Below are 18730 nucleotides of genomic sequence, written 5' to 3'. Positions count from 1 at the left end.
CAATAAATAGTCAAATCATATACGATTTTGAGTGTGTCTGAAATTCTGTTATCATTCTTACTACTAGTTATAATTTTCTAAGGCTTCAGAATGAAACAAGCATCAAAAACCTCACAGGATCTTTGTTATTAAAAAAACCGACTAAATCAGCAATTCTCAATTACTTATAATTTTTGCTTTCTTTATTAAATACTACAAAGGGTGCAATATTCAAAACTAGTTAATCATATGCTTCAGAAACGCCTATTTAATTCCCAAATGTTTCTTGTGAGAGATGGTTAATGTAGTTATGTGTAGGAATCTAGAACTGAGATATTTCAGCAGAGCTATAATTGTGATGTCTAGGTCTTATCACTTAATTGCTATAATTACTATGTCAATTTTCCAACCATTTTAAAAGAATTTTTCATAACAAGTTGAAACAAAATTGACAAGAAAGTATGAAGACTTTTTAAATTAAAATGTTATATAATAGCAAAGGGAGCCCTCATGCTCTTCCAGCTATCAAAATATACTTTAAAGATAAATACTATATTTTGGTCACTTCTTTGGATCATTTAATTTTTTTGCCATTTCATCACTTCCTATCTCCAAAAATGAAGCATCCATATTGTTTGACTGATTAAACTGACCCCAAGTCAACCAGTATTCTGTTGTAGTATTGGTATTAGTATATTCTGGTATTTGGTTTTGTGACACAAGGCCTGGGAGTACAGAGCTCTCAGGCTGCTGAAAGGGAAGAGAGTCTCTAATGAAGTTAACGCAAACAACAGGGTAGCCTTAAGGTGAGAAATTGGGCCAGTCCCTAATCATTTCATCAAAACAATAAACCTCTTATTCTTTAAGCCATTTTGAATTGGATTTTCCATAATTTAAAACAAAGCACGTTGATATATCTTATGAATAGGGTTATAAAAATTTAAGCAACCCGGTCGAGGTAAAATCATCTTTTAAAAAATAGATGAGAAGAGTAGAACAGACCCCAGAAATCAGCCCAAGAAACCATAAAGGAACTTTAAAAAGCAGAGAGAAATCCTTGCCCATGCCTATGTCCTGGATGGTATTGACCAGGTTTTTTTCTAGGGTTTTTATTGTTTTAGGTTTAACATTTAAGTCTTTAATCCATCTTGAATTAATTTTTGTATAAGGTGTAAGGAAGGGATTCAGTTTCAGCTTTCTACGTATGGCTAGCCAGTTTTCCCAGCACCATTTATTAAATAGGGAATCCTTTCCCTATTTCTTGCTTCTGTCAGGTTTGTCAAAGATCAGACGGTTGTAGATGTGTGGTGTTATTTTTGAGGCCTCTGTTCTGTTCCATTGGTCTCTGCCTCTGTTTTAGTACCAGTACCGTGCTGTTTTTGTTTTGTTTTGTTTTGTTTTACTGTAGTCTTGTAGTATAGTTTGAAGTCAGGTAGCATGATGCCTCCAGCTTTGTTCTTTTTGCTTAGGATTGTCTTGGCAATGTGGGCCCTTTTTTGGTTCCATATGAACTTTAAAGTAGTTTTTTCCAATTCTGTGAAGAAAGTCATTGGTAGCTTGATGGGGATGGCATTGAATCTATAAATTACCTTGGGCAGTATGGCCATTTTCACGGTATTGATTCTTCCTATCCATGAGCATGAAATGTTCTTCCATTTGTTTGTGTCCTCTTTTATTTCATTGAGCAGTGGTTTGTAGTTCTCCTTGAAGAGGTCCTTCACATCCCTTGTAAGTTGGATTCCTAGGTATTTTATTCTCTGTGTAGCAATTGTGAATGGGAGTTCACTCATGATTTGGCTCACTGTCTGTTATTAGTGTACAGGAATGCTTGTGATTTTTGCACATTGATTTTGTATCCTAAGACTTTGCTAATGTTGCTTATCAGCTTAAGGAGATTTTGGGCTGAGAGGACGAGATTTTCTAAATATACAATCATGTCATCTGCAGCAAGGGACAATTTGACTTCCTCTTTTCCTAATTGAATAACTGTTATTTCTTTCTCTTGCCTGATTGCCCTGGCCAGAACTTCCAACACTATGTTGAATAGGAGTGGTGAGAGAGGGCATCCCTGTCTTGTGCTGGTTTTCAAAGGGAATGCTTCCAGTTTTTGCCCATTCAGTATGATACTGGCTGTGGGTTTGCCATAAATAGCTCTTATTATTTTGAGATACGTTCCATCAATACCTAGTGTATTGAGAGATTTTCACATGAAGTGCTGTTGAATTTTGTCAAAGGTCTTTTCTTCATCTATTGAGATAATCATGTGGTTTCATTGTTAGTTCTGTTTATGTGATGGATTATGCTTACTGATTTGCATATGTTGAACCAACCTTGCATCCCAGGGATGAAGCCGACTTGATCATGGTGGATGAGCTTTTTGATGTGCTGCTGGATTCAGTTTGCCAGTATTTTATTGAGGATTTTCGCATCGATGTTCATCACGGATATTCATGTAAAATTATCTTATTTTGTTGTGTCTCTGTCAGGCTTTGGTATTAGGATGGTGCTGGCCTCATAAAATGAGTTCTGGAGGATTCAATAGCAACAAAAACCAAAATAGACAAATGGTATCTAGTTAAACTAAAGAGCTTCTGCATGTCAAAGGAAACTACAATCAGAGTGAACAGGCAACCTAAAGAATGGGAGAAAATGTTTGCAATCTACCTATCTGACAAAGGGCTAATATCCAGAATCTACAAAGAATTTAAACAAATTTACAAGAATAAAACAACACATCAAAAAGTGGGCAAAGGATCTGAACAGACACTTCTCAAAAGAAGGCATTTATGCAGCCAACAGACACATGAAAAAATGCTCATCATCACTGGTCATCAGATAAATGCAAATAAAAACCACAATGAGATACCATCTCACACCAGTTAGAATGGTGATCATTAAAATGTCATGAAGCAACAGATGCTGGAGAGGATGTGGAGAAATAGGAATGCTTTTACGCTGTTGTTGGGAGTGTAAACTAGTTCAATCATTGTGGAAGACAATGTGGCAATTCCTCAAGGATCTAGAACTAGAAATAGCATTTGACCCAGCAATTCCATTACTGCATATGTACCCAAAGGATTATAAACCATTCTACTATAAAGACACATGCACACGTATGTTTATTGTGGCACTGTTCACAATAGCAGTGACTTGAAACCAACCCAAACATCCATCAATGACAGACTGGATTAAGAAAATTTGGCACATATACACCATAGAATACTATGCAGCCATAAAAAAGGATGAGTTCATGTCCTTTGCAGGGACATGGATGAAGCTGGAAACCATCATTCTGAGCAAACTATCACAAGGACAGAAAATCAAACACCGCCTGTTCTCACTCATAGGTGGGAATTGTACAATGAGAATACTTGGAAATAAGGCGGGGGACATTACACACTGGGGCCTATCATGGGGTGGGGGGCAGGGGGAGGGATAGCATTAAGAGAAACACCTAATGTAAATGACGAGTTAATGGGTACAGCAAACCAACATAGCACATGTATACCTGTGTAACAAACCTGCACGTTGTGCACATGTACCCTAGAACTTAAAGGATAATATAAACAAACAAATAAATAAATAAATAAAGTAGAGAGAAAAGTGACTAGAAATTCACTTAAGAAGAATGGGATATAAAATATTCAAGGGCTAATATTTTCTGTTGTGCTAAAATATTTCATAGCATCAATAAAGGTAGAACATTTAAAATGTATTCTGCAATGGCAGTACAATGCTCATTTTAAAGTAAGAAAATTATGACCTGGAAAATTTATGAAGGTAATGGAGTTTAATTATACATTGTCATATTTGAATAATAACATAGGCAAAAAATGCAGAGAGAGATACACACACACACACATACACACACACACATACATAACAATATGCCAGTATTAAGCTAGAATTTATTTAGAAATGGAAGATAGTTTGAAATTTGATAATCTATTACTTTGATTTACTGTGTTAATACATTTAAAAGAAAAATATAAGATCATAATTCAGAAATTACTACTGAATTTGCTAGAAATTAAAGAAATATAAAACAAAAATAAAATAAAATTTTATTTAACCAAGAAACATAATATTGTTTAGCAATATTCACCAATGTTTGAAGAATCTATTCAATATAATAAGGATTAAGTAATAAAAATTATAAATATTGAAAAAGGAAATATTATGTATTATTAAAATAGCATAAAAGTATATAATGGTATCCCAGGAGAACAAACATTTTTTAAAAATAATAAAACAATTTGAAAAATGTCCAGTTACAAGATAAGTATTTCAAAGTAATTCTTTTCCATGTGCAAATGCTAAACTAAACAAAAGAAGCCTATATTGTACAGCAGTATAAAAATTAAGAAAAATAATTTCTACTAAACATGAACAGAAATAGGGAAACTCTTTTTCATATTATTGAATGGAAAGAGTCAGTATTCTCCCAAATTTATTTATGAATTAAATTATCCTGTAGCAAAACAAAACAAAACAAAACAAAACAAGACAACATTTTAAACAAGAATTTATATTTGTTAAGCCGATGTCATTTAGAATAGTAATGGTGTAAGTTTGCTGAACTATTTTGGGAAAAGAAAAGTAAAATTTTGTAGTGAGATTTGTAGTAGATACAATGGTGTAAAAAAATATATTTTTTTAATACAGGAAAAGGCTGGGCATGGTGGCTCATGCTTGTAATTCCAGCACTTTGGAATGCCAAGGCAGGCACATCGCTTGAGATCAGGAGTTTGAGACCAGCCTGGTCAACATGGGGAAAACTCATCTCTACTAAAAATACAAAAATTAGCTTGGTTTGGTGGCAGGTGCCTGTAATCCAGGCTACTGGGGAGGCTGAGGCAGGAGAATTGCTTTAACCCCAAAGGCAAAGGTTGTAGTGAGCCAAGATTGTGCCACTGTACTCCAGCTTGGGTGACAGAGAAAGGCTCTGTCTCAAAACTAAATAAAAATAAATAAGAAAAAGGTACATGTATACCTATATCGGTCAAATAAACTTACCATACATATGTGTGTATGTGCGTATAGACACACATATATAAAAAGTATATAGTAAAATAATAATTTCAATATTTTAAATAGAGCCTTCAATAAATGGAACAGGGTCAGCTGGGTATTTATTTAGAGAGGTTTGATATACAAAAATACAAATGTATTCAACATCAAAATATAAATATATAAAATTATAAAAGTATGGAAGATAAATAGAAAAGTTGGTCTTCATTATCTAGAAATACGGAAGGTTTAGTTTTTATGACAAGAAAAAAAATCATTTAAAAATTATCAAGTGTGAACAGAAAAAATATATATATATAAATTCAATATAATTTGTACACACAAAGTAAGTAACACAAGACTAAAGGTCCAATAGGATAAAATTATAAAAACAAACAAAGGTCAATATTTCCCATATTAAAATATCCCATATAAATAAGAAAAATGCAAATAAACAAAGAGAAAAGTAGATTAAAGTTACAGAAAGGAAGTTCTTGAGAAAAGAATACAAATGACTCTGAAGAATGAATATAAGTTCATAAAGTCCACGGTGAATAGAAAAGTTCAAACTAAAACAATGGGATAGCATTTGTAGCTCATAGAACTGCAAAATACAAAATGATTTACACTTAGCATTAATAAAATACGTGGGGAACATGATATTCTCCAACAATACTAATAGATATAAATCAGACAAAGATTTTCAAGGTCTATGTTGTGTACCTGTTATTTATTTATTTATTTATTTTTGAATGCACAAATCCATTTCTTTGGCAAAGATTACAGAGTAAAACATGTTCAAGGATGTCCATTATAGCATTATAAACTACCTAAATAGCTATCAATGCAAGAATAGTTAAATTGATTTTAACACAACCATTTCCTGAAACACTATGAACTATGAAAAAGAATAATCTGTGTTCATATGCACTGAAAAGGAAAAATATCTATGATTGTTTTCATTTAAAATTAGAGATATGTTATACCGCAGCTCACTGTTTGTAAAAATAATTATATATATAAAATATTTCAATGTGTATATTTGATGCTTTGGCATAATAAACATTAAATTATTAACATTTTGTTTTAGTTATGTGATAAGAAGGAAAAGGAACATAATTTTTACCTATTAATTTTTGTATTTTAACATTTTAAGCACTCATACTATTTTTGTATTTTTAACATTTACTTTTTAAATCATATCTTTCTGATACTCGAATTTTTAATTTTTTCAGTTTGTGCAATTACTATATTTGATAGAAGTATAAACTTATAAAAATAATTAAGGAAACTAAATACATTTTTACTTCAATAATACTATTTGTACAATATGTTTATGTTTGTATTAATAAATCAAGTTTCAAATATTTGCATTTGAGAAATGTTGCCTATCAATTTCTGTACTGTTTAACTTATGCATATTCTTGTTTATTGCAGTCTTCAACAACTGAAATTTCAATCTAATATAGATTATATCCCTTAATTTTTTAAGTAATGATGCATTATGCATTGACTTGTTCTGTTTTGCCCTCTTACTCAAGTACCTTACCTCAAATGAATATAAACTTAAAAACGCTATAGACTAAAGTAAAATTTAGGGGTTTTCTCATACTGTGCATCTCTTAGCCCAATTATATATTTTAAAAATCTGCTGTATACATAAGCTGTATAACTTTGCACGAATTACACAACCTCTTTAAACCTCAGCTTTCTCACCAGGAAAATTGAACTAATAATAGTACCTTGCATAAAAGTTCCATTCAAAATTAAAAGAGATTTTTCTTGCAAATGTTTAGATGTTATCCTGGTGTGTCATAAATGGTCAATACGCAAATTTTCTAATTTCATGTTCTTCTAACATCCTGTTAAAAATCTGGTGAGTCAAGAACTTAGCAAAATTTTATTAACAAAGTAAGAAAGAGAGAAAGGTAAGAAGAGAGTGAAAGAGAGGGAAAGAGAGAGACAGAGAGAATATTGAGTTCAATTATCAATTTTTTCTGGGATTAATATATACTAGAACTATCATAATTATATTTTAATCAACAAGAGGGAATTTTTATCATCCCACAAAATTTGTGAAGGTATTTTCCCTGAGGCATAATTCTGACAACAGAAACACAGGTAGTATTTGAAGATCAGCAATAATAAATCTAGTTTGAATTTTTTTAAAAAGTTAATGCTTTCTACAAACCTGAGATGAACTGGGTAGTCAGAATAGTCATTCCTCATTTTACATCTGAGAAATAAAATGAGATTCTGGGATATGGTAATTTATTCAAGATATGCTGTACACACACAGTTTCTCATGTAGTCTCTTGACTACATATCTAACCCTCTCATGGTGCTCCCTTTCTTTTTCTGTGAGTCTGTGTCAGTGAATTCAATGGCAGAGTTTCTCTTAAAAGTCTGACAGAACAAAATTTAGCTATTGGTATAAACTCAAAACAGCTTTTTCCATTACTGTTGCTTATACCTCTTAGGGTCTCTCAACATGTATTTAAACAAGTCTTATTATCCCCAGCCCAGATTGGGGGAGAATCAAACTGGCATCTCATATGAGCACTTTTCTCTTTTCAAATGCTGTGAAATCAGTTATAGCCATGGAATGTGAATTTACAACAGCAATAAAAAGGATGAAGAGAGAAGGTTTAAAGATTAGGCACCCTAGAGCTGTAAAGTCCTCATTCTCTCAAATCTATGTCCACATGGCATAATGGACATTTCAAGGTCAAAATAACAATGAAAATCACACTTGTAGAAGTTAAACTTAAGCCCAACACTGCCTATTGTTCTACAGTAATTAAAGTAAAAAGCATTTATAGAGCTCACAGATTGGTAATACAGAAACACAGCAGGCATGTTTTCTGGTCTCTGTGTAAGCCTTTCACATACATTTGTGGACCATGGTAACAAAAGAAAATCCTTTGAGATGTAGTTATATTTTTATTGACATAGTGAACTATCCAGCATCCAAGATGTTCTGGCAGAGAATTGATCCCCCCTTAATGCTTTTTATAGAGCCTTGTTTCTTTTCTTTTTTTTTTTTTTTTTTTTTTTTTTTGAGACGGAGTCTTGCTCTGTCGCCCAGGCTGGAGTGCAGTGGCCGGATCTCAGCTCATTGCAAGCTCCGCCTCCCGGGTTCACGCCATTCTCCTGCCTCAGCCTCCCGAGTAGCTGGGACTACAGAGCCTTGTTTCTTTTCATCACTGTGACTTACAGTAGTACATCTTGAAAAGTAAATAACTACTAAGACACCTTCTCTCTAATAAAAAAAAGGTTTAAAAATTATGAAAGCTATTTTGTTTCTTATACGTTTTACTTAGTACACGCACAATTACTGAATTCAACATGAACTTGCATGCAGCTATTTGACTGATAAAATTCTTAAATGGTAATGTTAAGTATTTAAAATAAAAACAGGGGAGGTCTACTTAAGTTTGTAAAACGGTCCAACTAGTGCAGGTATAAACAGACAATTATCATAATACACATTTCTGTTACTAATTTTTACATTTCTATATTATCAGTGGGTTTAAAAAACTATTAGCCAACATGAAACATATCTTTATTTACTTTTTCTTCTTATAAACCCCTATATATTTAACACTTTTTAACAATAATTTTTTTTTTTTTTGAGACGTAGTCTCTCTCTGTAGCCCAATCCGGGGTGCAATGGTGTGATCTTGGCTCACTGCAACGTCCGCCTCCTGAGTTCAAGTGATTCTCCTGCCTTGGCCTCCCGAGTAGCTGGGGCTACAGGCACATGCCACCACGCCTGGCTAATTTTTCTATTTTGAGTAGAGACGGGGTTTCACCATGTTGACCAGGCTGGTCTTGAACTCCTGATCTTGTGATCTGCCCACCTCGGCCTCCCAACATGCTGGGATTACAGGGTGAACCACTGCGCCTGGCCAAAAATACATTTTTAAAATTTATTAGATAGGGTTTCCTAACTCTTAGGCTGTGGACCAGTACAGGTCTGTGGCCTGTTAGAGATCAGGCTGCACAGCAGCAAATGAGTGCAGAAAAAGTGAGCAAAGCTTCATGCATATTTATAACTGCTGCCCATTACTTGCATTATGGCCTGAGCTCTGCCTCTTGGCAAATCAGTGATGGCATTAGATTTTCATAGGAGTGAGAATCCTACTGTGAATGGCACATGCGAAGAATCTAAGTTATGCATTCCTTATGAGAATCTAATGCCTGATGATCTAAGGAGGAGCTGAGGCGGTGAGCTGGGGAGCAGCTGTAATTATAGATTAACATTAGCAGAGAGGTTTGACTGCACACAGGCCATAATAAATCAATTGCTTGTAGACTCATATCAAAACCCTATCAATGAGTGGCAAGTGACAAGCTGCATCTGGTCATAGGCTTTATGGTGGCAAGTGAGTTGATGTACTTCAATTGTACAGCTGCATCTGGTAGCAGGGTTTAAGTCAGAATCTGACACATATTTTAGTCCACGCATGGCTCGCCCATTATTTTATTTACCACTGCCACTTGTGCCTCTTTCCCATGCTGTGCATTTGTCTCAGTCACAGTTGTGGTTTAGCTCACAAGCTAACCCTAGCCAAAATGAGAAAAAAACAAATGTCCTTGGATAGCTTCTTTGAAAAGGGGGAAAGACACAGTGATGAGATAGCAGAAAACTCCGAGACAGCCAACAAAATTAAAGCTGCATTTAAAAGAAAATACCAAAAGTTCTGTTTAAATTATGGGTTCATTGCATTAAGGGATTCACATTCTCCAAGTCCGTCTTGTATAATATGTGGCAACAGGCTATCCACCAAAGCCATGAAACCTTCAAAACAGCTTTGCCACGTGGAGACCAAGTATCCTGCATTAAAAAACAAACCTTTGGAGTTTTTCAAAAGAAAACAAATGTGAACACGAAGAACAAAAGCAATTATTGAAGGTCACCACAGCATCAAATACGTCTGCACTGAGAGCATCATTCTTAGTGGCTAACTGCATTGCTAAAGCTAAGTCGCCCACTACTACTGATGAAGAGTTAATCCTGCCTGCTACTAAGGATATTTGTCATGAACTTTTAGGAGAGGCTGAATTCAAAAGAGGGTACGTCTTTTGGCTAGCACCATAACTAAACTAATTGATGAAATGGCAGAAGATATTGAGCCATAATTGTTAGAGAGGATTAATGAGTCACCGTGGTACACAATCCAGGTCAATGAGTCTACCAATCTTTACAACAAGACAACAATGCTTGCTTTTGTGCAGTTTGCTTTTCAGGAAAATGTGCATGAGTATATGTTAAGTCTGCTTTTGTTGCCAACCAACACCACAGCTGCAGAACTATTCAAGTCTTTGCATTATTACTTGTAAGGAAAACTGATTGGTCACTTTTTGTTGGTATACGCACGGATGGAGCAGCTGCCATGACTGGATGGCTTTTTGGCTTTACTGCACAGGTCAAAAGGTCACTTCTGGATGGGAGTCTACCCACTGTGTCATCCACAGAGAAATGCTGGCTAGCCGAAAAATGTCATTGGAACGTCATAACATTTTGCAGGATGTAACTAAAATTATCAAACACATTAAAGTGCATGCCCTTAACTTATGTCCATTCACGCAGCTCTGTGAAGAGATGGACACAGAACACATCCTCTCTTATGCACAGAAGTGAGATGGTTTTCTGAAGGTGGATCTCTGGTCAGAGTTTTTGAGTTACAGGAACCATCTCAGAGATTTCTTTCAGAAAAACAGTCACCACTGGCCTCACATTCCAGTGACACAAAATGGATCGCAAAACTTCCTTACCTGTATGACATATTCAACCTGCTTAACAAACTCAATCTATCACTTCAGGGAAGAATGACAGCTGTTTTCAAGTTGGCAGATAAAGTGGCTTCATTCAAAGCCAAACTGAAATTATAAGGGGTGACGAGTGAACACTGGGATTTCTGACATGTTTCAAACATTAGCAGAGATTTTGAAAGAGACTGAGCCAGGGCCTTCTGTCTTCCAGCTGGTGCATGATCGCCCGTCTCAGCTTTCAAATTACTTCCCAACCACAAAAGATCCCCAAATTGGGAAGGAAGGGATCCAGGACCTATTTGTGAATAAGGCAGGTGAGTCAACTGTGTCCATGCTAGAAGAGGATCACCTGCACGAGATCACAAATGATGGTGGCTTTAAAAATATGTTTGTGACAACTTCAAATATCCATGCATTCTGGACTAAAGAAAAGGTGCAATATTCTGAGATTGCCAGAAAAGCACTGAAAAGCCTGCTTCCATTTCCAACAACCTATCTTTGTAAATTAGGGTTTTCTGCAGTGACAGCAACCAGAATGACGTTATGGAGTAGACTAGTCATAAGCACATTCTTCAGCTGTCGCTGTCTCCCATCCCCCCAGATAGGACCATCTAATTCAGGAAAACAAACCCAGGGTTCCCACTGATTCTACACCATGGTGAGTTGCATAATTATTTCATTATATATTACAATATAACAATAATAGAAATAAAGTGTACAATAATTGTAATGCACTTGAATCGTTTCAAAACCATCCCACCCTCCCCCAGTCTGTGGAAAAAATGGTCTTCCACAAAACTGGTCAGCCCCTGGTGCCAAAATGGTTGGTGACTGCTATATTAGAGCATGCTGACTACCAACCCGACTTCTTAAAAGCATAAAATTAAAAGTTTAAAAACATACAATGTATGCAAAATCCTTGCATATAAATCATGTGCTGAGCCTGGTTCATGTATACATTAAGTTTTGACAAATTGCCCACCTCAAATGAAAAAAAAAGTGTAGGGTCATTTTAAAACTTGGCCTGGTGCCTCTGACTTTAGGTAAGAGCAATAAGGAACTGCAGCCAGCTATTTGAAAAGCTGTTCTGCTGCATTTCTCCATCCTTTCTCATATCAATTTTATTTCCAAACCCAAATGCCTGACAAATGCCTTTCAAAATGGTACTACATTTTCATTCATTTTGATTTGCACAATTGCACACAATGTTTCACCCTCTCTATTAGTAGTAGGCCTTATTCAAAAGTGCTTTTTTTAAACAAAAAATTCATTTGTTTTTGATTAGTTTTCTTCACCAATGGTCAGAAATGGTAACTGAAGTGTCACTTTCCACACTGCAGCCATAGAGTACCTAATACATAACCATAGACTCAAGTTAATACCAAGATTACCCCAATAAATATGCCCAAGGTCAACCGCTACCCACCCTTGAAGCACAAAGCTGGCTCAATTTTAGCCAAAGTCTGTCTGTGATTGGTACCTTCCATCAGAAACCTTGGGGAACAATGAGAGCTATTAAATACACATAGGTTTAAAGTTAGCAGAGACCAACCGTAAGGGTCATTTACTTTTAGAATATCAAGTAGTGTGAGTAATAGGTTCACAGATCCTCTTTTAAAGAGCTTTGCGTAATTTAGACTTCTCTTCTGAATGTTGGCAGTATACACTAGGAGTAATGTATATTTTTAAATTTAAATACAGTTTTATGTGTTTCTGATCCTATTTTGAGTGTGTTTTCTCTGTGTCCTGTTAATGGTAGATGATGAGCACACAAGGATGAAGATTATAATGATGATAATGAATGATGACAACATTACCTTTTCTTTATAATATTAACTTATCAATCCGTTAATTACATACATTTATGCAAACTATGCCCCAAGGTAGACACCAATTTACCTACTTTACAGAGGAGTAACCTTATTCAGAGTTAGACTATCTCAAAGCTCCAGGCTAACACAATTCAAGATCCAGGTTTTTGCACTATCTGAGTTCCTTTTATATCTTTGGGAAGTCTCACATTTCAAAGCCAAGGCTCATGAAAACAATCTATATTCAAAATGTTGAACAAAAATTGATCAAATGCCCATTTGTGACTAATACTGTAATAAGCATGAAGAAGAGTATTGATGAAATATTAGATAAAGCCATATTTTGGGGAGTTAAATGCAGATTATTTTGTCTGGGGAATTAATTAAAACATCCTATAAGCACCATATTATGAAAATATCATTCATATTAAGAGAGCTCAGTTATTAAACTTTAAGCTCCCTGAGGACAGGGATTAAGATCAAAACATCCTTTTTTATCACACGGAATACAGCAGGTGCTCTATAAAGCTCTGTCGAATGAACATATGAATGAATGACAGCTACTGTTAAATCCTCACTGCAACCATTCTTTTAACACCTCAATCCTGATGACAGCGTCCTCTCAATCTCTCTTGAATGTGTTCATTTTTCACTTTTTCTGTTAGTGATAGGCTCACACGAAGTAAAACAAAGGCAAAAATACATCAACGAACAAGTCAAGAGGATCCTACCAATAAAGAAAATTAACTCAAAAATTTATTTTTCAAGAATTCACATCAACGAAAAATGGGCCCATTCTACATTTTCTATTTCTGTCTACACCAGAAGTTATGTGCTGACAAGTGAGTGAGTCAGGCCTATCTATGAATCTCTGTAGTTTTAATTTAACTGATCTTAAATGTTTAAATCAGTTTCCTATTTTTAACATTTTTAGATTTAAAAGTGCATCTGAACTTCTAGCTCTCTTTTAGAAAATTAGAAGACAGAAGACGTCGCTTTTTGAAATAAAATTGAGTTGCTGCAGACCTACCGACATGGTGCATTCACTGTACAACTCACTGAACTCAGCACTACTGCTCACTACTATCCCCTACTCACTTCATCTCTGATCACTATAGGCAAAAGTCACATCTGTGCTCTTAAGTGCATTATCATCTAGTTAAGGCTAAAATAAAACATCTGGTCCATTCATTTGAATCTCTAACCACTGCTCTCCAGGAGATGCCCTTCAACCTCAAATAGATCCTGATTTTTGCTAGTTCTGTGCTCTGGTTAGCCATCCATTCTATCATCTTATATGTGTGGGTTTAGGTAAATTAACATTGTGGAGCTTCAGTTTCTTGAACTATAAAATGAGCCAACAAGCCTGCCCATATTTTAATATTCTTATGAGGCTTGAGTGTGATGTTTTTCAATAAATACTAAGGACATTGCTGGACATTCAGTAAATGCTTAATATGTATTAACTTACTTTGATCATGCTGCTGATGATATTATGATCTTTATGTCTTCCATAGCCACCTGTAAAAATCAATCAGCATGAAAATGCCTTGCCATTTCTTTTGTAGAGTAGAGTGGGAATAATGGGAATAATCCGGGGTAAGAATTGAAGCATAAGGGAGGAACAAGGCTCACTGAAATAGATTATGTATTCCCAAATATAAGACACTAGCCCCAAATATAAAGGGCAGTTTCTAGATAAGAGAAGAGGGAAATTATGTTTTGACGTATACAGACAGAGAAAAAATAATGAAGAGGGGCAGCAACAGCTCCAAGAATTGTGAGGGGATGCTGAGACCAGCTCGGTCGGGGAGACCCTAACCCAGTGGCACTAGAAGAATTAAAGACACACGCACTGAAATATAGAGGTGTGAAGTGGGAAGTCAGGGGTCTCACAGCCTCCAGCACTGAGAGCCTCGAACAAAGATTTACCCACATATTTATTAACAGCAAGCCAGTCATTAGCATTGTTTCTATAGATATTATATTAACAAAAAGTATCCCTTATGGGAAACCAAGGGATGGGCTGAAATAAAGGGATGGGTTGGGCTAGTTATCTGCAGCAGGAGCATGTCCTTAAGGCACAGATGGCTCATGCTATTGTTTGTGATTTAAGAACACCTTTAAGTGGTTTTCCGTCCTAGGTGGACCAAGTGTTACTTGCCTCATTCTAGTAAACCTACAACCTTCCAGTGTGGGTGTTATGGCCATCATGAACATGTCACAGTGCTGCAGAGATTTTGTTTATGGCCAGGTTTGGGGCCAGTTTATGGCCATATTTTGGGGGGCCCATTCCCAACAGGGGGAGATGAGGCTTAAATACTTAACTATGGTAAGAAGCCAGAGGTGACGGGGAACATTTCCACGAGCACAGCACTTCACAGAATCAGACCTTCAGTAACTGTAACCAGAACTAGAGGAAACAAACCACAAAAGATTCAGCTTCCTAGTAGAGTGTACTCTCCCAGGCAATAAGGAAAAACTTTTCTAACTTCCTCACATATCCTTCAACTTCTTATATTTATATGAAATCCCTTTAATGAAATAATAGCTTACATTTATTTAGCACTATGGACTCATTCTTAGCCCTTTATGTATATTAATTATTTAGTTCTCACAACCCTAAGAGGCTTAACAAAGAAATAAAATGAATTGTCATGTAGTTAAAAAAAAAAACAACAACATGGTCTTGGAGTTTAAAGGCTGGAACAAAGGCAAATTCAGTGATGGTTGAGAGTCAGCGATGATCAAAGCATATTTATTAACCACACTGGGAAGGTTCTGACATATTTGATATTGGGAAAGAGGTGTTGAAGAATACTAAGCTGAAGATGATTCTATGATTTTTAGTTGAGGTGTTAATGTGTGTACATGTCATTAACCAATTTCTATGGAATAAAGTCAGTAGGAAAAGTAGGGTTATGAAAATATTACATTAATTCTGATATGAATACATTGAATTTAAAGTGCTTATAAGGACAATGAAATGCAAATACCCAATATTGCTTTTAGTGGTTGACTTCTGATGTAAAGATAGTTTCTTAGTATAAATATTGTTTTAAAGTTTTTGCATGCTGACTCTAAGAACCACCAGACTCTGTTCTCATGGTAATTGAGTGACCTTGGGAAAGTTACCTAATTGAATAATAGTCATTATAACGCATCCTAATTAGGTTATTTTAAGAATAAGGTGGCATGGTGATGGCCTAGATAATTGTTATTTCAATGTGTGATTATTTTGAGAATCATGAGAGATACATTGTAAAAATAGTCTCCAAACAGGTACCAGAAAACAGTACTGAAATTATAAGACACATGTAAGATAAAACCAGGTATTTTGCCCTCTAAGCTTAAAACACAAATATTCAATATTATTTCTTACATTATATTCTTTGAGCCCTGAGGTTCTCAACTCTTGTTTTACATTAGAATCACAGAAAGGGTTGTTATTTTTATTTTGTAAGCCATATCCACTCTCCATCCCAGATTTATTAAGCTAAAATTTCTGGGAGTCATTAAAAGGTGCTGTCATTGGCACAGCCCATGTTATTAGTCAGTTTCAGATTCCACAAATATGAAGCAATTCGTGAAATTGCCTGTATGTCTATACTCTTTCCTTTTTATTAGTAATAAGCTTTATATAATTTGTACACCAAAATTTGTACCTAGTGATTTTCTGTTATTTTATGCCTCCTATTAGAGAACAGGATTATTCTTAAAAAGTAATGCTTAGTCTTTTGATATTTGAATCTGATTTCTATTTCCAAGCCTAGTTTCCCAATTTTAAGGAAACATAGAACTTTATCTCTGCCTAATATGAAACATCCTTAAAATGTGCCTCTTTTCCATCTTTGCTCAGTCAATCACTTTTAATAAAATGCAGATGCAGGCAAAGACCTTCTCAGAAAGACACTGAATAGAAGAATCATCCAGGAAATGCTTTCTTTGACAAAGCAGATTCAAGATTCCTTTTTGGCTAAGGAGAATAAAAAGAGAAGAATTTTCCCGGCCTTTAATTGGTTCACAACAACTTTGTAGCATCTAATCCCAAAGCCCTGACCTTGCTCTAGTTTGTAGATACACAAAATAATTTATTATAATTTTTATACTTCCTTAAAGATTTTTAAAATTTGCATGCAGCTCTTTTTAATTAGACACCTTAGTATAATATCCATTTTGTGCTCTGTAACTTATTCATGTAACATAAAACAAAACTGAATCTACATATTAGACATATATTTCACTATTACTCTATTTCAATTTAAATATCACTGAAATCCTTAATTCTATCATGAATCACACTTTTAATGTCTCATGCTGTTATAGATTTTACAAAGATCAGACATTTTAATTTTTTTCCTAAGATTTCCTTGGACCTCAGGTGATAAATATAAAAGTAAGCAGATGAGAGTGGAAGCAGTTATCAAGCGGTGATTCTCCATCATATCTGTGCATTCCAAATCCTCCTCACCCCCACCTCCACCCCTCCCACATGGGAAAGCTTTTGAATTTACCGTTGCTTAATCTTGCCTCATCTCAGATTAAATATGTCTTGGATGAGTCCCAAGCAAGTTTGTTTCACAAGTTCATTCCAGGTGATTCTAATGTGCATCAGTTTAGGAATCCCTGAAATAGACCAAGATTTCTTATAGTAATATAGGAGAAGGAAGGGGAAATACACAGAAAAATAGCTGGCATAGAGTTAGTTGCATAAGAACTGAAACACCTGGTGAGGAGGAACAGAGACTAGAGTACCGAAAGCATAATTACGGTATTTTAAAAAGCATCATTGTGGTTTTGATAGAGACGGGAGTTCTATAGGAGACCATCAGATTTGGATAGCAAATGGTCAAGAGGATTAAGGAATGAGCTTCCCAGATTTAAAGCATAGATAACTCCAGGAAGTAAATAGTCCTTAAAATGATTAAGAAGCATAGTCATAGTTCACAGGACATATGGAAAGACTTTCAAATAGCTTGGGTTAAAAAGCCAGTCAGATGGTTATTTATAGTGAAATCATTAGTAAGAGAGACTACACAAGTCAGAGATGAGAAAACAGTTCTTTACATTTGATATGCAGCCCTATTTAGAATAAAAATGCAATTGATTTGGTAGAACTTTAAATAATTTGCTACAGTAAGTACTGAAGAACTGAAAGCAAACTGTGCAAGCCATCTAGGTAAAGCTCATAGGGCCTTGAAATCCTTAATTCTAACACAGTTGATTTGAAAGTGGGAGATGTTGATTCTACAATACATTTCTTATAAATACAAAGCATAACACCTTCAAAATCTTCTCCCTCACTATGTATTTGGTTCTTCATTTAAAACTGGAAAAGCCACTGGGGATAAACAAAATAAAATAAATGACAGAAACCTCTAGAAATATGAGAAAATGTTTCCAGTAAGGGGCATTTAATCTGGTGACCTGAATTCTCTGTACTAGGGGTTAAAATACCTGATTGTGTTCCTTTTTCTCTTAAACAACACGAAAGAAAGACCAATGCTGGTTTTTTTTTTTTTTTTTTTTTTTTTTTTTTTTTTTTTTTTTTTGACTATACTAGCTGTAATTCTTGTTAAAAGAAAAGCCTTAGACAAATCTAATTTAACTGAGTTTAGCTGAGCAAAGAACATTTGGTAAATCAGGCAGCCTCTGAACCAGAAGAGGTTCAGAGAGGCTACCCTGAAGCTACATAGTAGAAGATTATTTATGGACAGAAAAAGGAAAGTGATGAAAGAAAAATGGAAGTGGTTACAGAAATGGCTGATTTGGTCACCTTTACTATGCTTTAGCATAGAGCTGGGTTAGATTGTGCCTCTGCCCGTCAGGTCTGTGGAACACTGAACTTGAGAATGATGATTTAGGTACATGGTAGAGAAAATTTCTCCGCAGCAAAACATTCAAGATTCAGCCCCACTGCTTCTAACAGCAAATGCTCATGTGTGTGAACAAAGAAATGACCTTAAACGGGAACTTACATTAAAAAAATCTCAGCCTGGGTATATGATAGTAAAGAAAAACCTATTTTCTTGGAAGGAATTCAAGCAAGCTGCAGAAATTTGCATAACTAAAAGGAAGGTAAGCACTAATAGCAAAGACAATGGGAAAAAGGCCCAGATGGCATTTTAGAGAAGTTCCTTGCACCCTCTCCC

This window comes from Macaca mulatta, chromosome 16 (genome assembly GCF_049350105.2).
Source record: "Macaca mulatta isolate MMU2019108-1 chromosome 16, T2T-MMU8v2.0, whole genome shotgun sequence".
In the NCBI taxonomy this organism is placed as follows: Eukaryota; Metazoa; Chordata; class Mammalia; order Primates; family Cercopithecidae; genus Macaca; species Macaca mulatta.
This window is presented reverse-complemented; position numbering follows the sequence as displayed.